Genomic DNA, 16,578 nt, shown 5'->3' on the forward strand with positions numbered 1-16,578 from the left:
CCTTCAAGCTCATATATGGAGTACTTTGCTTCTTGAGCCGAGAGAGTCCTAGATGCATAGGCGATGGGGCGCCTCCCTAGTTCAGTCTCTTGAAGAAGGACTGCAGCTACCGCCGACGACGACGCGTCGGTTTGGACGATGAATTTCTTCGAGAAATCAGGCATAGCAAGTACAGGGGCATTACAGAGAGCTAATTTAAGGTCTTCAAAAGCGGCTTGTTGAGACGGTCCCCACTCGAATTTGATGCCTTTCCTACGGAGAAGGTTTAAGGGCGCCGCTCTATTAGCAAAATTAGGAATGAACTTCCTGAAGAAATTCACCATGCCAATGAACCTGGCGATACCTTTAATGTCCTTGGGAGGTTTAAAATCACGGATGGCCTGTGTTCTAGAATGATCGACTGCTACACCATCAGGTGACACAATATGCCCTAGGAATGACATAGAGGGCTTAGCAAAGGCAACCTTGGACAACTTAACAGTTAACCCAGCCTTACGAAGGCGATTGAGAACTTCTCGCAGATGATCTAGATGTTCTTCAAAGGTTTCGGAAAATACGACGACATCATCCAAGTAGTGATATAAGTACTCAAATTTGATGTCGGAAAAGACCCTATCTAGTAGCCTAGTGAGCACAGCTGCCCCCGTGGGGAGCCCGAAAGGCACGCGGTTGTATTCATATAAATTCCAGTCCGTGGCAAACGCTGTAAGATGTTTAGACTCTTCGGCAAGGGGAATTTGGTTGTAGGCCTGATTCAAATCCAAGATCGTGAAGAACTTGGCCTTACGAAACCATGAAAAACAAGAATGAAGGTCGGGAAGGGGCACAGATTGCAACACCACCTTCCGATTGAGAGCCCTGTAATCAATGACAGGCCTGAAGCCTCCTTGGGGTTTCGGGACTAGAAAAATAGGCGAAGAATACGCTGACTTAGAGGGCCTAATAATACCATCCTTCAACATCTGATCGATGATTTCTTTCAGAGCCTTCATTTTAGGTGGAGATAGCCTATACGGTGGAAAACGGACAGGAATCGAATCCGTGACCTCGATTTTGTATTCAATAAGGTCAGTAACACCAAGAGTATCAGAGAACACCTCGGGAAACGACTGACACAGTTTCCGAATACTATCAGCCTGCTCCTCAGGTAGATGTCTAAGGTCTAACAACATCTCATCCTGGGTAGGCGAAATAGATGAACATGATACAGAATTACACTTTAACAAGGGAATTCTACAATTGGACGCAAATTTGAATGTGCACGACCTACTCTGGAGATCGAGCACAAGACCAGTGTGAGAAATGAAGTCCGCTCCCAATATGATGGGGCAAGACAAACGCTTGGCCACAAACAATTTGATCTTCCATGTAAATTTAAAAACCCGAATTTTGACATGTAAGGAACCTAGAATTTCTAATGGAGATGAATTAGCCGAAACATATTTAACAGGAGATGAGTCATAGTCAGGGAGTTTACAAACAGATTTCAATTTAGAATACCAATCAGCCGAAATAATGGAACAAACACTGCCTGAATCTAAGAGAGCTGTTATAGGCTCGTTATTTAACTCAATCTTAAGAAAAGGAACAGATGCGGGGGTATCCGCCGCAATCCTAAGACACTCTTTAGGGCATTCAAAAGATGAATTTGAAGGCTGGTCGTTCTCTGCATTTACAACCTGTTTACTAGGGGCTAAGTCTCGGGAAGATGGATTAGTCGGCTCAGCCGACGCCACTAGTCACTTTTTATTATTGGCATAGCTGGAATTTGCACCAGAAGTTGAGCAGGAGGGGGTGCTATTTGAGTTTGGGCAATTCTTGGCGATATGTGAGAAGGCCCCACACTTAAAACAGCCTTGTGATGACCCTGCTCCATTCCTTGTCCCACTTGACTTGATCAGAGGACACTTATTCCGCAGATGGTCAGGCGACCCGCAAGCATAACATTTACGGGGATTGACTGGTCGGCGAGGTGGAGGCCGAGTGTTACTAAAGGAAGGCGGGGGTTCTTTCGCGACACGCAAAGAATCGGCGTATCTAACTCCTTCCGCTGAGACGGCCAATGCTTCAAGTTCAGAGAAGGTTTGCGGACACGCCGCGAAACACAAATATGACCTGTAGGATGGCGAAATACCTTCTACAATAGCCTGCACAATCTGATCTTCAGGAAAGTGCAGAGCAAACACCCTAGTGTAGAATTTGATATCTTGAATGAAATCAGCCAAGTTTTCATCCAAGCGCTGTACACGGTAATAGTACTTCTGAATCAGGGAGGACCTGGCCCTAGCCGGGATGAAGTTAGCTAGCAAATGGGCATGGAAATCCTCAATAGATGATTGCTCGGCAATGGCTCTTACGATTTTATCAGAGAGAATACCAATAGCATACGGATAGATAATTTGCAAAATTTGACATGGCGAAAGAGAAAAAACAAGAGCATGATCCTGAAATTCCACTAGAAATCTTAAAAATGAAATTACATCACTGGTGGTGTTGACGGAAAACTTAGAGATACCTCTAAGCAACATTGCCAATGGATGAGGCAAGCTACTGAACCCAGGTGACATAGTCGTTAAAGGTTTCAATGGCAAGGAAGTTAATTCAGAGCGGATGTTACCCAATGACGCACGGCGTTCAGATTCGTTGTCCAATGGGGCAGAGATAGTTTGAGCAGCAACGGTTATCCTATTGCCTTCTCCCTTAGCAGGTTCTTCCTCACTACTTACATTCACTATGGTGGGCTGATCAGTTTGGGAGGAACTTCCCCAGTTAACAATTGAGTGACTTTACTAGACAATTCAGAGATAGTTTCAAGGAGCGTATTAGCTTGCTTCCTCTGAACGTCATTCACCTTCAGAGACAACAGATCATTAACTCTATTTGAAAAGTGATATAATCTGCCTTGCACACGCTTAATTTGATTAGGAGACGGATCGTTTTCATCAAAAAAGCTGACTACAGATGCTAGCCCAGTAATATTCTCGACGATCGTGGAAAGAGAGTCATCAATTTCTTTCTCTCCCAAATTGGGGATGGAAATGGGCAAATCAAGGGACTCTCTAAGCTTGTTGGTGTCGATTGCAACCGTGCCTCCAGATTGCACATTTCTGATAGTTAACTCGTATATCAACTCCTCTTTGCGCAAGTAGTTAAGGAGGAGAACATCGCGAGGGCCGGGCATGATGACAGAACAATTTTGAAAAACTCAAAAAATTCCAGCAACTGAGAAAATTATTAGAGTTCGAATCAAAGCAATGTTTAGCCGTCAAAAGGGGCTAAATTGAGACCCATTCAACCACGCTCTGCTACCACTTGTTACGGAGATATCCGTGGTAGGTAGAGGTGAAAGAAGGTGCGGGTGTGAATGGGTTTCAAGCTACGAAATTAACGTGCAATGTAAAATTAATTTAAAATTTAACTAGGTTATATTTTCTTTTCAAAAACAAGAGATAACAATCATAACAGGTACAGAGTAGCAAAAAGGTAGGTACAATATTACTGGATTCGGGCTCAGTGCCCTTACTTCATAACTCTTGGGCAATCAGCCCCGCCTTACTCCAAAAAAAAAAAAATTTAGCCAAGGGGCAGAAAACCCCATTCATGCCCAGGAGCACTGGCTCCAAACATTACACATAAAGCCTGCACGAGGCATACAGAAACAAATTTCAAAGAGCGATCCGCTCTCAAAATTGTAAGCCTATCACAAGGCCACACCAAACTCTACCTTCAAGCTGTCCTCTAAGGACGTATTCACAGGGGTAAAATACCCAACCTACGGAGGTCTATTACATGAAAAGAAGGTTGATTACATGACCTCTAAAATAACAATTTGAGAGGAGGCGATCTTGCACTCCTAATACACTTTGTTTTTAAAACCTAATCTGGCTCTGGGCCGCTAACGCAAGGGCTAATCCCATACTACAGAGGTGACTTAGAGAAGAACACTTTACATTACATAAACGAAGAATAGTTTGAGAAAATAAGTTCACCTCAAAACAAATGTGAGTGGGAGCTCGAGAGGGTTAGCACTCTCTATCCCAATATGTAGCTTTACAAGAAAAAGATGAAAAGAGTAATTACATTTTAGGAAAAGGTTACATGATGGAAATGCTTCGAACCCGCCGCGAGTGTTAAACTGCCGACCTAGCAAGAAAAGAAGTTATTAATAGGCCATTACCTGGTGTTGAACGGCTGAAGAAGAAAGAGGCGCTTCCCGCCTCCTGCTATGTACTTAATACACTGAAAGATGGAACAGAAGTGGCCCGGAGACCCCAAAATCAGCAGTTTATATACTCTCGCGGAAGTTTCTAGGCGTTAGGGGAATGAAAACACCCGCCCACAATGTTTTTATTGGATAGGACCCCGCAACAGATACAATTTGGGGGAAGATACACCAGATAGGTCAGAAATTACTAAAAGAAATTCGGGATTGGATAAATCTAAAACAAGGGGAAAAAGAGGGGTATACAGCCAACTTAAACAATAACAGAAAGAAATTTAACAAGAAACAAACTTTTGAAATAAAAATTTCTCCAACAAAATAGTTCTTTGACTCCGCACTAGGGTGCGCTATTGTTGATCTTCAGTAGTGTCCTCTAGAAGAGAAAGTTCACACTTCTTACTTCAAGCGAAACAAAAACACATCAAAAGTGACACAGTTCAAAAACTCAAAATTTTCCACGTGGTGACATCTTCTGAGAAAGTAGAGAATTAATAGAATAGATAAAGTTCAACCTTCCTCCAGAAGAGGAGTTTCAACTGGCGCAACTTTTAAATAAACGGTGTAGAGGTGTACCGCCCGGTACAATAATAATAATAATAATAATAATAATAATAATTTATACAATTTAGTTTTCAAATCCTAAAGAATTAAAATAATACACTTATATGGTACGAACACACACACACACAAACACAAGAAATGCATATTACAATTGTAACTTAGTAACCAAAACACGATGAACGTCACAATATTAACAAATAATCTCGCTCCTAGGACCAAATAATTTGCAACTCAACCGTCGACGTAGACCTACTTAGCAACACTGACTGCCGAGAGTTATAAACCTGCTTGAAACTTCAGTATTTATTTATATATTTATTTATTTATTTATTTATTTATTTATTTATTTATTTATTTATTTATTTATTTATTTATTTATTTATTTATTTATTTATTCCTGACATAGATTTGTGGTGAAGTTAGGGCTCACGGCCCTCTCTTACCCTTCACCACTATAAACATTAAAATTTAAAAATGTAAACTTAAAAGTAAGACATAGTAACTTAATTCTAAAAAGAAATAATTCTACGGACAGATAATTCTAAGACTAAGTTACAAATCAGTGCGGCAATTAGTGTGACAATACTAATAATAATAACATAAAGAGGAATAATAACAATGATAATAATATTAATGATTTAAGTGCATAATAGATAAAAAGAAAACTCATTCACACAACATACACACAATGATTCACACAAGTCAGTTATATGTTCCCAGGAAAAACTTTCGCCGGCGGATTTGAATTTTTGACAGGAAGTATCGTGAGTGTATTCCAGAGTCTCGATGCAGTAACTAAAAAGGAGTGATTGTAGGAATTGGTTCGATTTAGTGCAATTTCAAGTAGGGAACCAGAACGGGTACTAATTTCATGGAATGAGGAAAGGCAATTTTTTTTTGCAAATTGCTTTACGTCGCACCGACACAGGTAGGTCTCATGTCGACGATGGGACAGGAAAGGGCTAGGAATGGGAAGGAAGCGGCCGTGGCCTTAATTAAGGTACAGCCCCAGCATTTGCCTGGAGTGCAAATGGGAAAACACGGAAAACCATATTCAGGGCTGCCGACAGTGGGGTTCGAACCCACTATCTCCCGAATACTGGATACTGGGCGCACTTAAGCGACTGCAGCTATCGAGCTTGGTTGAATGAGGAAAGGAAACGAAAATTAGAAGAGAGGTAAGTAGGAGTGTTCGTCGAGAGCACTTGGTAAACAAGTGTCATTAGGTGAGAATTCCTTCGTTCATTTATGCGTAGCCATCCCAATGTTTTGAAATATGGTGTGACATGAGCGTCATGTCGCAGTTGGAAGGCATATCGTATGCATGAGTTTTGAGCTCGTTGAAGTCTCAAAGCTTGTTCAGCATTTAGATTGAGTCGGCCCGTATCATAGTAGTAAAAAATTGCGAATAGTGGTGCTTGGAAGCATTTTAATTTAAGTTTAGATAAAGAGGATGTCTTTGTTATCGCATCTTCGCTGACTATTGTGTTAATTCAACTAGAGTATGGTTCCACTGTATGAGACCCTCACCAGAATTACTTGATTCGAGAACTGGAAAAATCAAAAGGAAAGCAGTTCGATTTGTTCTGGGTGATTTCCGACAAAATAGTAGCGTTACGAAAATGTTGCAAACTTCGGGCTGGGAAGACTTGGACTTAGGAGAAAGGAAACGAGCTGCTCAACTAAGTGGTACCTTCCGAGCTGTCAGTGGAGAGATGGCGTGGAATGATATTAGTAGACGAATACGTTTGAGTGGTGTTTTAATAGTAGGGAAGATCACAATCTATATATATAAAATAATTTGTCCTGACTGACTGACTGACTGACTGATTCATCATCGCCGAGCCAAAAGTACTGGACATAAAGAAATGAAATTTTGGGGATATATTCATATTAAGATGTAGGTGCTCGCTAAGAGAGGATTTTTGGATATTCCGTCGCTAACGGGGTGAAAAGGAGGGTGAAATTTTAAAATGAGTGTATCAATATCTCAAAACTTTTAAAGTTTACAGATATGAAAATTGGTATTTAGAATTTTCATTAAAAATAAGGAAACACGTATTTTTTTGTTTTCAGAAAATCCCAATAGGAGGGGTGAAAAAGGGTGAAAAAGGGGTTGAATGCCTTTAATCAGGATACCGGTAATTATATCTCAGAAACTGAAGATATTACAGACCTGAAAATTGGTAATTTTGATCGCTTTTAAAAATAAAGAAACACGTATTTTTTTGTTGTTGGAAAATCCAATTAATGGGAGGGTGAAGAGGGGGGTGAATTTTAAAAATTAGTGCATCTATATCTCAAAACTTTTAAAGTTTACAGATGTAAAAGTTGGTATTTAGAATCTTCATTAAAAATAAAGAAACATGTATTTTTTTGTTTTCGGAAAATCCCAATAGGAGGGGTGAAAAGGGGTGAAAAAGGGGTTGAATGCCTTTAAAGAGAATACTTGTATGGAGATAAAGTTTGAATTGAAGAGGCAAATATTCGTTTATAGGAAGAGGAGTTAGGGATTGGAGTAACTTACCATCGGAGATGTTCAATGAATTTCCAAATTCTTTGCAATTATTTAAAAAAGACTAGAAAAACAGCAGATATGGAATCTGCCCCCCTAAATGCGGATCAGTGGTGATTGATTGATTGATTGATTGATTGATTGATTGATTGATTGATTACTTTAAGCTGATCTTCCTCAGATTTTGAAGACCTTGCTTATGTAGGAATAATTGCTTCAATAAATAATTAAAAGTTTCATTAATGACATGAACTTAGGCTACGTACGCCCATTGATGCTATACAAACCGTAGTCACCAATATATTCTGGTTCATTGCGGTTAATTACATCAAAAGTGCAAAATCGTGAAATTAAAATTCCTTCAAACCCTACCAAAAAGCCAATCCATACTTTATGGCGAATGAATTTCCAAATTCTTTGCAATTATTTAAAAAAGACTAGAAAAACAGCAGATATGGAATCTGCCCCCCTAAATGCGGATCAGTGGTGATTGCTTGATTGCTTGATTGATTGATTGATTGATTGACTACTTTAAGCTGATCTTCCTCAGATGTCCTTCCAGGCGATCGCTGCTCAGCCCAAAGGCCTGCAGATTACGAGGTGTCGTGTGGTCAGCATGACGAATCCTCTCGGCCGATTTTCTTGGCTTTGTAGACAGGGGTCGCTATCTCACTGTCAAATAGCTTCTCAATTGTAATCACGTAGGCTGAGTGGACCTCCACCCAGCCCTCATATCCAGGTAAAAATCTCCGACCTCACCGGAAATCTAACCCGGGACCTCCGCGTGTAAGACGCAGGCGCTCTACCCCTACACCGCATGGCCGGCATAGAGAATAATATCATCCTCAAAAGGCCTTATCTCCGATTCGAGTTCTGTATTCGTATCATTTGTGTATATATATAAAAATAAAGGTCCAATAATACTGTCTTGAGGAATTCCCCTCTTAATGATTTTGCAGTGACCCCCCCCCCCCAGTAGCGGTGATTGGGAATTAGAAGTGTGGGCGGGGGGCAAAAAATTTACAGACAGCAAAAGGTACCCGGGTTTGCGGGGAGAGGGGGAGGGGTGTATATACATCAAGACTTCAACAACAATAAGAAAGCTAGAAAAATGTAAGTTTTCTGATGCTCTCTGAGCGAACGTCGATAATAATGTTGTTTGCTTTACGTCCCACTAACTACTTTTACGGTTTTTGAGACACCGAGATGCCAGAATTTAGTCCCGCAACAGTTTTTTTACGCGGCAGTAAATCTACCGTCACGCGTCTGGCGTATTTTAGCTCCTTCAAATACCATCGGACTGATTCAGGATCGAACCTGCCAAGTTGGGGGTCAGAAGGCCAGCGGCTCAACCGTCTGAGCGACTTAGGCTCCTTTTATACTTACATGCCACATGCTACATGCCACATGCTTGAAGCCAGGCATGTGGCGTTCGCACTTGGAAAGGACCCTTTTATAGTTTCGTATCTGTCGAGCAGGTACAATGGCAGAGTTTACATCTAAAGTATTCGCAGCTGCATACCTCTGCGAGATAAGGGCAGGAAATAAAAAAAGAGGAAAAGGCATTTCAGTTTTCATCCCCTGAACATTCAAATATACAGTATATGATAGGAGCTTTCAAAATCCTTTACACTGACCCACGAGAGGACGAAACAATGTTTTTACTTATTTTAGGATGACCCCAAAATCATTTGATGAATTATTTGGAAAAATATAATGTCAGTTCCATATTACAAGAAAACACTTCCTGCCCATTCGTCCAATAGAGCGGTTCTGTGAAACTACAATCTACAGATGTATTAAATACAAACATTATATAAAATACCATGTAAAAAACTAAATATAAATTATTTCTAACATTATGTTTGTAACTTTAGCTTTGAGTAAAGTTCATGTCCTTTGTATATTGCTGACTAGTCATTTCATGACTTCAGAACTTGCTGATTTCCAAGAATGTGTAGATTCATCTAGGCAAATATATGACGGCCGGCGCTGATGTGGATCATTATAGTAAATTTGGAACTGACCTGGATCAGACAAAGATGTAGAAGGTTGATTTGGGAGGACATAACTCAATTGGGACTGACCCGAATCGGTTTGGTTTCAAGAGTGTGCATTATATGAATCTTTCTTCATACGTAGGGGTGATAACGCTGCAGATTTACTCCCACGTCTTATTCCGAAGATCTCGATTTGTTGTAGTCTTCGTTACCTGGATCCCATAATGCCGATCTACACTGCATTCGCTAATGAGCAGTTCCGTATCTAATCCAGCATCCATTGTCCTGGTTAGCACTCGACTGGACCACAAACTGTACTGAACCGCCCGGCATGAAGCGTCAACTATAAACATTCCCCATAAGGTTTTGGTCCCACCCCCACCCGCGCGGCGTGACATGTCAGGCGTGCCGACCCGCCTGTCACATGCCTGGCGGGAGGAAGCGACCGCGAGACGCGAGCAGGTAAGTATAAAATGATCCCATTTAAACAATGTTAATTCACATGCTTGGCGTGTGGCGTGTAGCATGTGGCATGTAACTATAAAAGGAGCCTAAAGAAGACTGCCAGACTGACGAATGCGAGTGACAAGCGGGGAAATCATACCTCCGAGTCCATGGCCTTATATATATACACCCCTGTTACCCTTCGTCACAACACATGGTATCCTACGCTGTTGCTCGAGTCTTCGCTACTTGCTGTCGTGCTATGCAGATCGTTTAGCCGCGACGAACGATATTTTGTGCGTATTTCGGCTAATCGTCCGCCTCTGTGGTGTAGTGGTTAGTGTGATTAGCTGCCACCCCCGAAGGCCCGGGTTCGATTCTCGGCTCTGCCACGAAATTTGAAAAGTGGTACGAGGGCTGGAACGGGGTCCACTCAGCCTCGGGAAGTCAACTGAGTAGAGGTGGATTCGATTCCCACCTCAGCCAGCCTGGAAGTGGTTTTCCGTGGTTTCCCACTTCTCCTCCAGGCAAAGGCCAGGATGGTACCTAACTTAAGGCCACGACCGCTTCCTTCCCTCTTCCTTGCCTATCCTTTCCAATCTTCCCATCCCCTACCAAGGCCCCTGTTCAGCATAACAGGTTAGGCCGCCTGGGTGAGGTACTGGTCATTTCCCCCAGTTGTACACCCCGACCCAATGTCTCACGCTCCAGGACACTGCCCTTGAGGCGGTAGAATTGGGATCCTTCGCTGAGTCCGAGGGAAAAACCAACCCTGGAGGGTAAACAGATTAAGAAAGAAAAAAAAAAAGAATTTCGGCTAATAATTTTGTTAATAATTAAATACATTAAACAAAAGAATCACCTGATAAGACAACAAGGCTTGTACAAATTGCTTTTTCTAATCATTCCTATAATTCTTAGTTTCAGCTGGCTACAGTGGAATACAAATATAAGGATTTCTTCATAAAGTGTGTGTGTGAGTGTGTGACATTTTATCCACGCGCCGCTACTGGTATAATAGAGTAATATCAAGGTTACTCACTCTATGGACTCTGCTGCTCTGCTGTTTCTGTTTCTCACGCAGCAGTGCGTTGACTACTGACTTATGTCAGCTCTTTCATAAGATGAACCTTGTCACAATTTGTGGAACACAAGTCGAGTGTAGCAAGCAGATAAGAGTAGATTAAGCTCCCTGATAAGTTATTTTAGCCCACCAAGGGTCAAAACTTTTCAGAAACACATATTTTGAAGAACGAACACTGTGTTGCAGAAACTCAGACCACAGAGGAAGCAAAATACTCCCCAAAATAATGGCGACACCACCATCTACTTCACTGTCACGTGCACAACAATTCAGCACTGTGTCAAGCAAGAGCAGTCAGTCTCCGTTGTGTCTGCGCTCTGTAGTAAGAATAATTAGCAATCTTCTGCAAGTCAACATGATGCAACTCTTCCCAGCGCCGCCTATTAAACGCTTCCAGGAACTATTACTCTTGATTCTGGTTATGGTTACCAAAGCTCAAGTGTGGGTTTACCTCATTGCCAAATTGAAGTTGGTTATGCAATACGGAGGAGAGTGGCCTCGTGGCCAGTGGGAGGTGCTATAGTAACACGTGAGTACAGATGGCTTCCTCTTCTCTCCGAGTGGTTTGGGTTCGTGCGCTCTCAAGACGTACTGCTGTTTCTTTTCTTTTTTAACGTCGCATCGACACAGATAGGTCTTATGGTGAGGATGCGGCAGGAGTGGGACGGAAGCAGCCGTAGCCCCAGCATTTGCCTGGCGTGAAATTGGGAAAACCATCATCAGGCCTGCCGACAGTGGGGTTCAAACCAACTATATTCCGAATGCAAGCTCACTGCTGCGCGACCCTAACCGCACGGCCAACTCTCTCGGTACTATTAACACTAATCAGAGGTGAAAATGGAAAGGGTCCGACACTTCTAAAAACGTCCGGCTCCATGGCTAAATGGTTAGCTTGCTCTCCTTTGATCACAGGGATCCCTGGTTCGATTCCCGGCAGGGTCAGGATTTTTCACCCTAATTGAGTCATTCCGCTGGCACGGGGGCTGGGTGTATGTGTCGTCTTCGTAATCATTTCATCTTCATCAAGACGCGTGGGTCGCCTACGGGCGTCAGATCAAAGGACCTGCATCTATAGAGCCCAACTTGTCCTCGGACACTCCCGGCACTAAAAGTCATACGCTATTTCATTTTTTACTAAATATGAAGGTATCAGCCAAAGAAAGACAAGGGTCACGAAGGGCGTGACAATGAAAGACTCCCTGGGCCTCCATTGTTCTAATAGCGTCGGAAAAGAACAAGAGCTGCTCAAGGGAGGTCGGATATAACAGATGAGAGCGAGGAGCCTGGCATGAGTAAGTGGAAGCATTGCCAGCTCTCAGCTAAGGGTCCTATTCTCGCCAACCCACGCTCGCAAGTTAAGAACCGCTGGGGCTAGAAGAAAGTAAAGAGCCTTGCACAAGTAAGGGGAAGCAATGCTAGTGCTCAGCTAAGCGCTCCATGGTGACCAATCAACGCTCCCAAGTTAAATCACCTGGCGCCACTTTTAGTCGCCTTTTAGGACAGGCAGTGACACCGTCGAAGTTTTTCTACCGTCCCCACCTACAGGGGGTAGAGGTGAACGCCAAGATCGCTACCCCTACACTGCGAGGCTGACAGCAACTACACGAAATGATTTTGTGTCTACAAATCACGAGTGTGAACCCCGTCTCTTCCTATCGGAGGTGGATGTGGTATGACCGTTTACTTCCGGAGTGATACATTAGTTGCAGAACCAAATCCTGGCGTATTTAAGAGTGCATGAATAAGATAAGCCACTGTACAGACTTACTACTACTACTACTAAAATGTTTTCATTCCTCCCCTGAAGGGGGAGGCGGGCCTCTTAGACGGTGACGGCATCTCTCAGGCCAGGAGATTTGTTACGGTGAAGGAGATGCTCGAAGAAAGTAAGGGGGTTGGCGGCCGTGGTCTATACTGGGGGACCGTCCCGGCATTCGCCTTAGTGCAGGAGAATGAAAAACCACGGAAAACCATTCTCAGGACAGCCGACGGTTGGGGCCAGGCGTAAGGTCCATCCCTGTCCTGTCTCCCGAATGCAGAGGCGTAGAGCCACGGTAGAGCCGTGGCCACCCTTCCTCTGCTCGGTTGGCCGGCCGTAGTGCAGAGCTGTTGGACCACTGACCAGCCGTGGCCACTTATGGGCCGAGACCTACTCTGCATCCACCGACTTTATTATCACGTCTACTCACCGTTTTCTCTCTTAACTAGATGACAAGCAGAAAATGGTAATAAGTAGGTCTATGTGCTTTTGTTTGTTTTTCGTTATTCCTGGCCAGAGAGTAGGCGTAACCTACTAGGTGGTCCGCTCCTCCCCTTCAGGGAGGGGAACGGAAGCTTGTAAGTAGTATTTTCTTATGTACTGCAGTTAGGATTGGTACGGATGTAACATGGTCCATGGCACATGTAAGCAATGTCATCCTGACATTCATCTGTACCGAGCAAGTGGCTGTGAGGGTTGAGCCACGTAGCTATCAGCTTGCTCTCGGGAGATGTTATGTTTGAATTCCACTGTCGGAAGCCTGAATATGATTTTCCGTGGTTTTCCAATTTTACACCAGGTCAATGCTTGGGCTGTACCTTAATTAAGGCCACGGCCACTTCCTTCCTACTCCTAACCATTTCCTATACCTTCGTCCCCTTATGACCTATCTGTGTCGGTCCGGCACCATGGCTAAATGGTTAGCGTGCTGGTCTTCAGTCACAGGGGTCCAGGGTTCGATTCCCGGCAGGGTCAGGAATGTTAACCATAATTGGTTAATTTCGCTGGCACGGGACTGGGTGTATGTGTCGTCTTCGTCATCATTTCATCCTCATCACGACGCGCAGGTCGCCTACGGGAGTCAAATCAAAAGACCTGCACCTGGCGAGCCGAACATGTCCTCGGACACTCCCGGCACAAAAGGCCATACGCCATTTCATTTCATTTCATCTGTGTCGGTGCGACTTAAAGCAAACTTAAAAGATCTAGGGATACCGATAGAGGACAAAATTACAAATAAAAATTATAAGCTAAACAGGGCAAAAGCACAAATTACTCACCATCAGGGTAAAATAGCAACGTTGATTCGTAAATCTTTTCGGCGGATGTTTCATACCAATCTCTTTTATTAAATGGGGCCGTCAAGTTTTGCCAGTGTCGAAGGGAAAGTTCGTGTTTGATCTGACCTTTCGTCAATTCAATTTTAAGTCCACTCTTTAATTTACGTACTGTGAGCTTCAGCTTGGAATTGTTTAATTGAAATTGAAGAACATTTTTGAGCAGGAGAGGCTTTTAAAATGTCGAAGATATCCTTGAAACGAATTGATTTTTTTCGGTGTTGTTGCGTCTGACGGTTCAGCGGCCGATACGTGAATTTTGGAGTGTACAGACCTGGAAAGGATGGCGCAGATGCTGGTTTTTGAATTATTTGAGAAGATAATCAGCTATGTGGGAAACGATATGGAATGGAATGTGATTGTAGAGTTTGATCTTAATTTACCAAATGTCAATTGGGAAGGTAATGCGAACGACAGGAAGCATGACCAGGACAGTTGAATCAGAAAATGATGGAACCTACTAGAGGGAGGAATATTCTAGACGCGCTGCTGGTAAAACCAGACGAGCTCCATAGAGAAACGGGAGTAATAGATGGAATCAGTGATCACGAATCTGTTTTTGTCGTAATTAAAAATAAATGTGATAGAAAGGAATCTCTTAAAAGTAGGACTGTTAGGCAGTGCCATAGTGCTGTCAAGACAAGCATGAGGGCATTTTTGAAAAGTAACAATGATAGTTGTAAAACGGTAAATAAAAATGTAAACAGGCACTGGGATGGGTTTAAATCAATTGTAGAGGAATGTAGAAACGGGTAACTTGTGTACCTTTAAAGGTGGTAAGGAATGGAAAAGACTCACTACATTATAACAGAGAAGCAAAGAGACTAATAAGGAGGTGTAGATTGGAAAGAAATAGAGTTAGAAATGGCTGTGGAAGTAAAGAGAAATTGAGGGAACTTTCTACTAGGAAATTGAATCTAGCAAAGACGTTACCTAAGGATAACATGATGGCCAGAGGATTTGATAGGGTGGATCATGGGAGACTACTGGCAAAAATGAGTGCAATTGGACTAGACAAAAGAGTGACTGAATGGGTTGCTATATTTCTAGAAAATAGATCTCAGAGAGTTAGAGTAGGTGAAGCTTTGTCTGACCCTGTAATAGTTGAGAGGGGAGTTCCTCAGGGCAGTGTTATCGGACCTTTATGTTTTCTTATATATATAAATGATATGAGTAAAGGAGTGGAATCGGAGGTAAGACTTTTTGTGGATGATGTTATTCTCTATTGTGCCCTTTTCAAGGCAACAACTGCGGTGAACTCTTCCTTCTTCTGTGCGCCGGCTGCTCCTGTAATAAATGACATTTAAATGATACTCACCGCTGCATGTAGACTCTTCTTCCTCAGTCGCGGACCGTCCACTGCTATCCCCGAAGATAGGCCACCCGTCGATCAGGGAGTGAGGAAATGAAAAGTAGGGGTAAACTGACTATAAATGACGGTACCCAAAGACTGAATTAAAATTTAAATAACCAACTGATTTATTGAATAAAATGCAAAGTGCCAAAAATGAAAGTAAACTAAACTGGTGAAAAATGTAAACAAGGTGAAATAAATGAGACTGAGAAAATTAAAGAATGAGGGTCTGCCTTACAATAACTCAAATATCTGCCTAATAAAACTGACTGAAAGTCGATCAAAATTTAAAATATTCCAGACTATGTTGACACTGTCTTCAAGACGATGACGTGAAAAAAATAATTCAAAACACTGGTCAGAAAATACCATCTCATTTGAAGTACAGAATTATATTACGTAGAAAATGTCTCTCAAAATAAAATTAATGTAGTTGAATGATTAATTAATTAATTACGTCATCAAATCAACACTGACTCAGAGGTGTTTATCAAATCTTTAAAACATGTGGCTTAGTTGGGAAACACCCAGCTTTTAAAATAATCGTGGATTGCGCTAACCATGTGTAACAAATAAGGAATAATTCAAAGAAAACAGCCATGGACACCGTACTTCATTTACCACGTAACCACTATCACATTCAAACTACTCGTGGTTGAAAAGGAAATTATTGACACATGAACCTGAGTGTTACAACCACTCATCTAATTATTAAACTTCACTTGCATGACTGTGATAGCCTGGACTTCTTAAAAATAATCCAAATGATTAGGCCAAGTGCCTCATGTTTACATTTCAAATGAAAGCGATCCTTGTACATTAAAATTTTTACTGAATTTGCCGCTGACTGCATTTCATTACGAACTCATATTTGTGGTACCACCACTAGATGGAGGCAGATGCCATCTTATTTACCTCATTCATTTGCGGCAGTTATGATACAACTGATTTATTAAAGATCGCTTCATTTCCTAATTAAAAATGTAGTGGATTTTAAAGGTTTGGTAATTACTGAATGCCTGGTATGAGCATACCACTACTATGGTTTTGACTGTGACCTAATCGATGATCCATTATCCTAGCACATGAAATCTTATTTACATAATTAAATCTGTTAATGGAGAAACACTGCTCCAACAAAAGAATATACAGAAATCAAAACTAGCCTAACTACACTTATCTATTTACATCAAATCAAATATAAATAATTCACATACGATCACATCCTACAAATAAGCGGTAAGAAAAGGTACACTCAGAAAGAATAACAAATAAACAAAACTAGATCCCAACATCGCTGCC

At 42.1% G+C, this 16,578-nt stretch overlaps 1 protein-coding gene across 1 annotated transcript in view; it reads right to left on the bottom strand.

Moving 5' to 3' along the window:
- LOC136882627 (UDP-glycosyltransferase UGT5) overlaps nucleotides 1–11,154 on the bottom strand; it is a 54,129-nt gene extending 42,975 nt beyond the window's left edge. Inside the window, exon 1 of the mRNA XM_068230052.1 lies at nucleotides 10,785–11,154. The gene's annotated coding sequence lies outside the window, so the exon portion shown is untranslated. The remainder of the gene's footprint in view (nucleotides 1–10,784) is intronic.
- Nucleotides 11,155–16,578: the final 5,424 nt, after the last annotated feature.

Source organism: Anabrus simplex, chromosome 1 (assembly GCF_040414725.1).
Source record: "Anabrus simplex isolate iqAnaSimp1 chromosome 1, ASM4041472v1, whole genome shotgun sequence".
Classification (NCBI taxonomy): domain Eukaryota; kingdom Metazoa; phylum Arthropoda; class Insecta; order Orthoptera; family Tettigoniidae; genus Anabrus; species Anabrus simplex.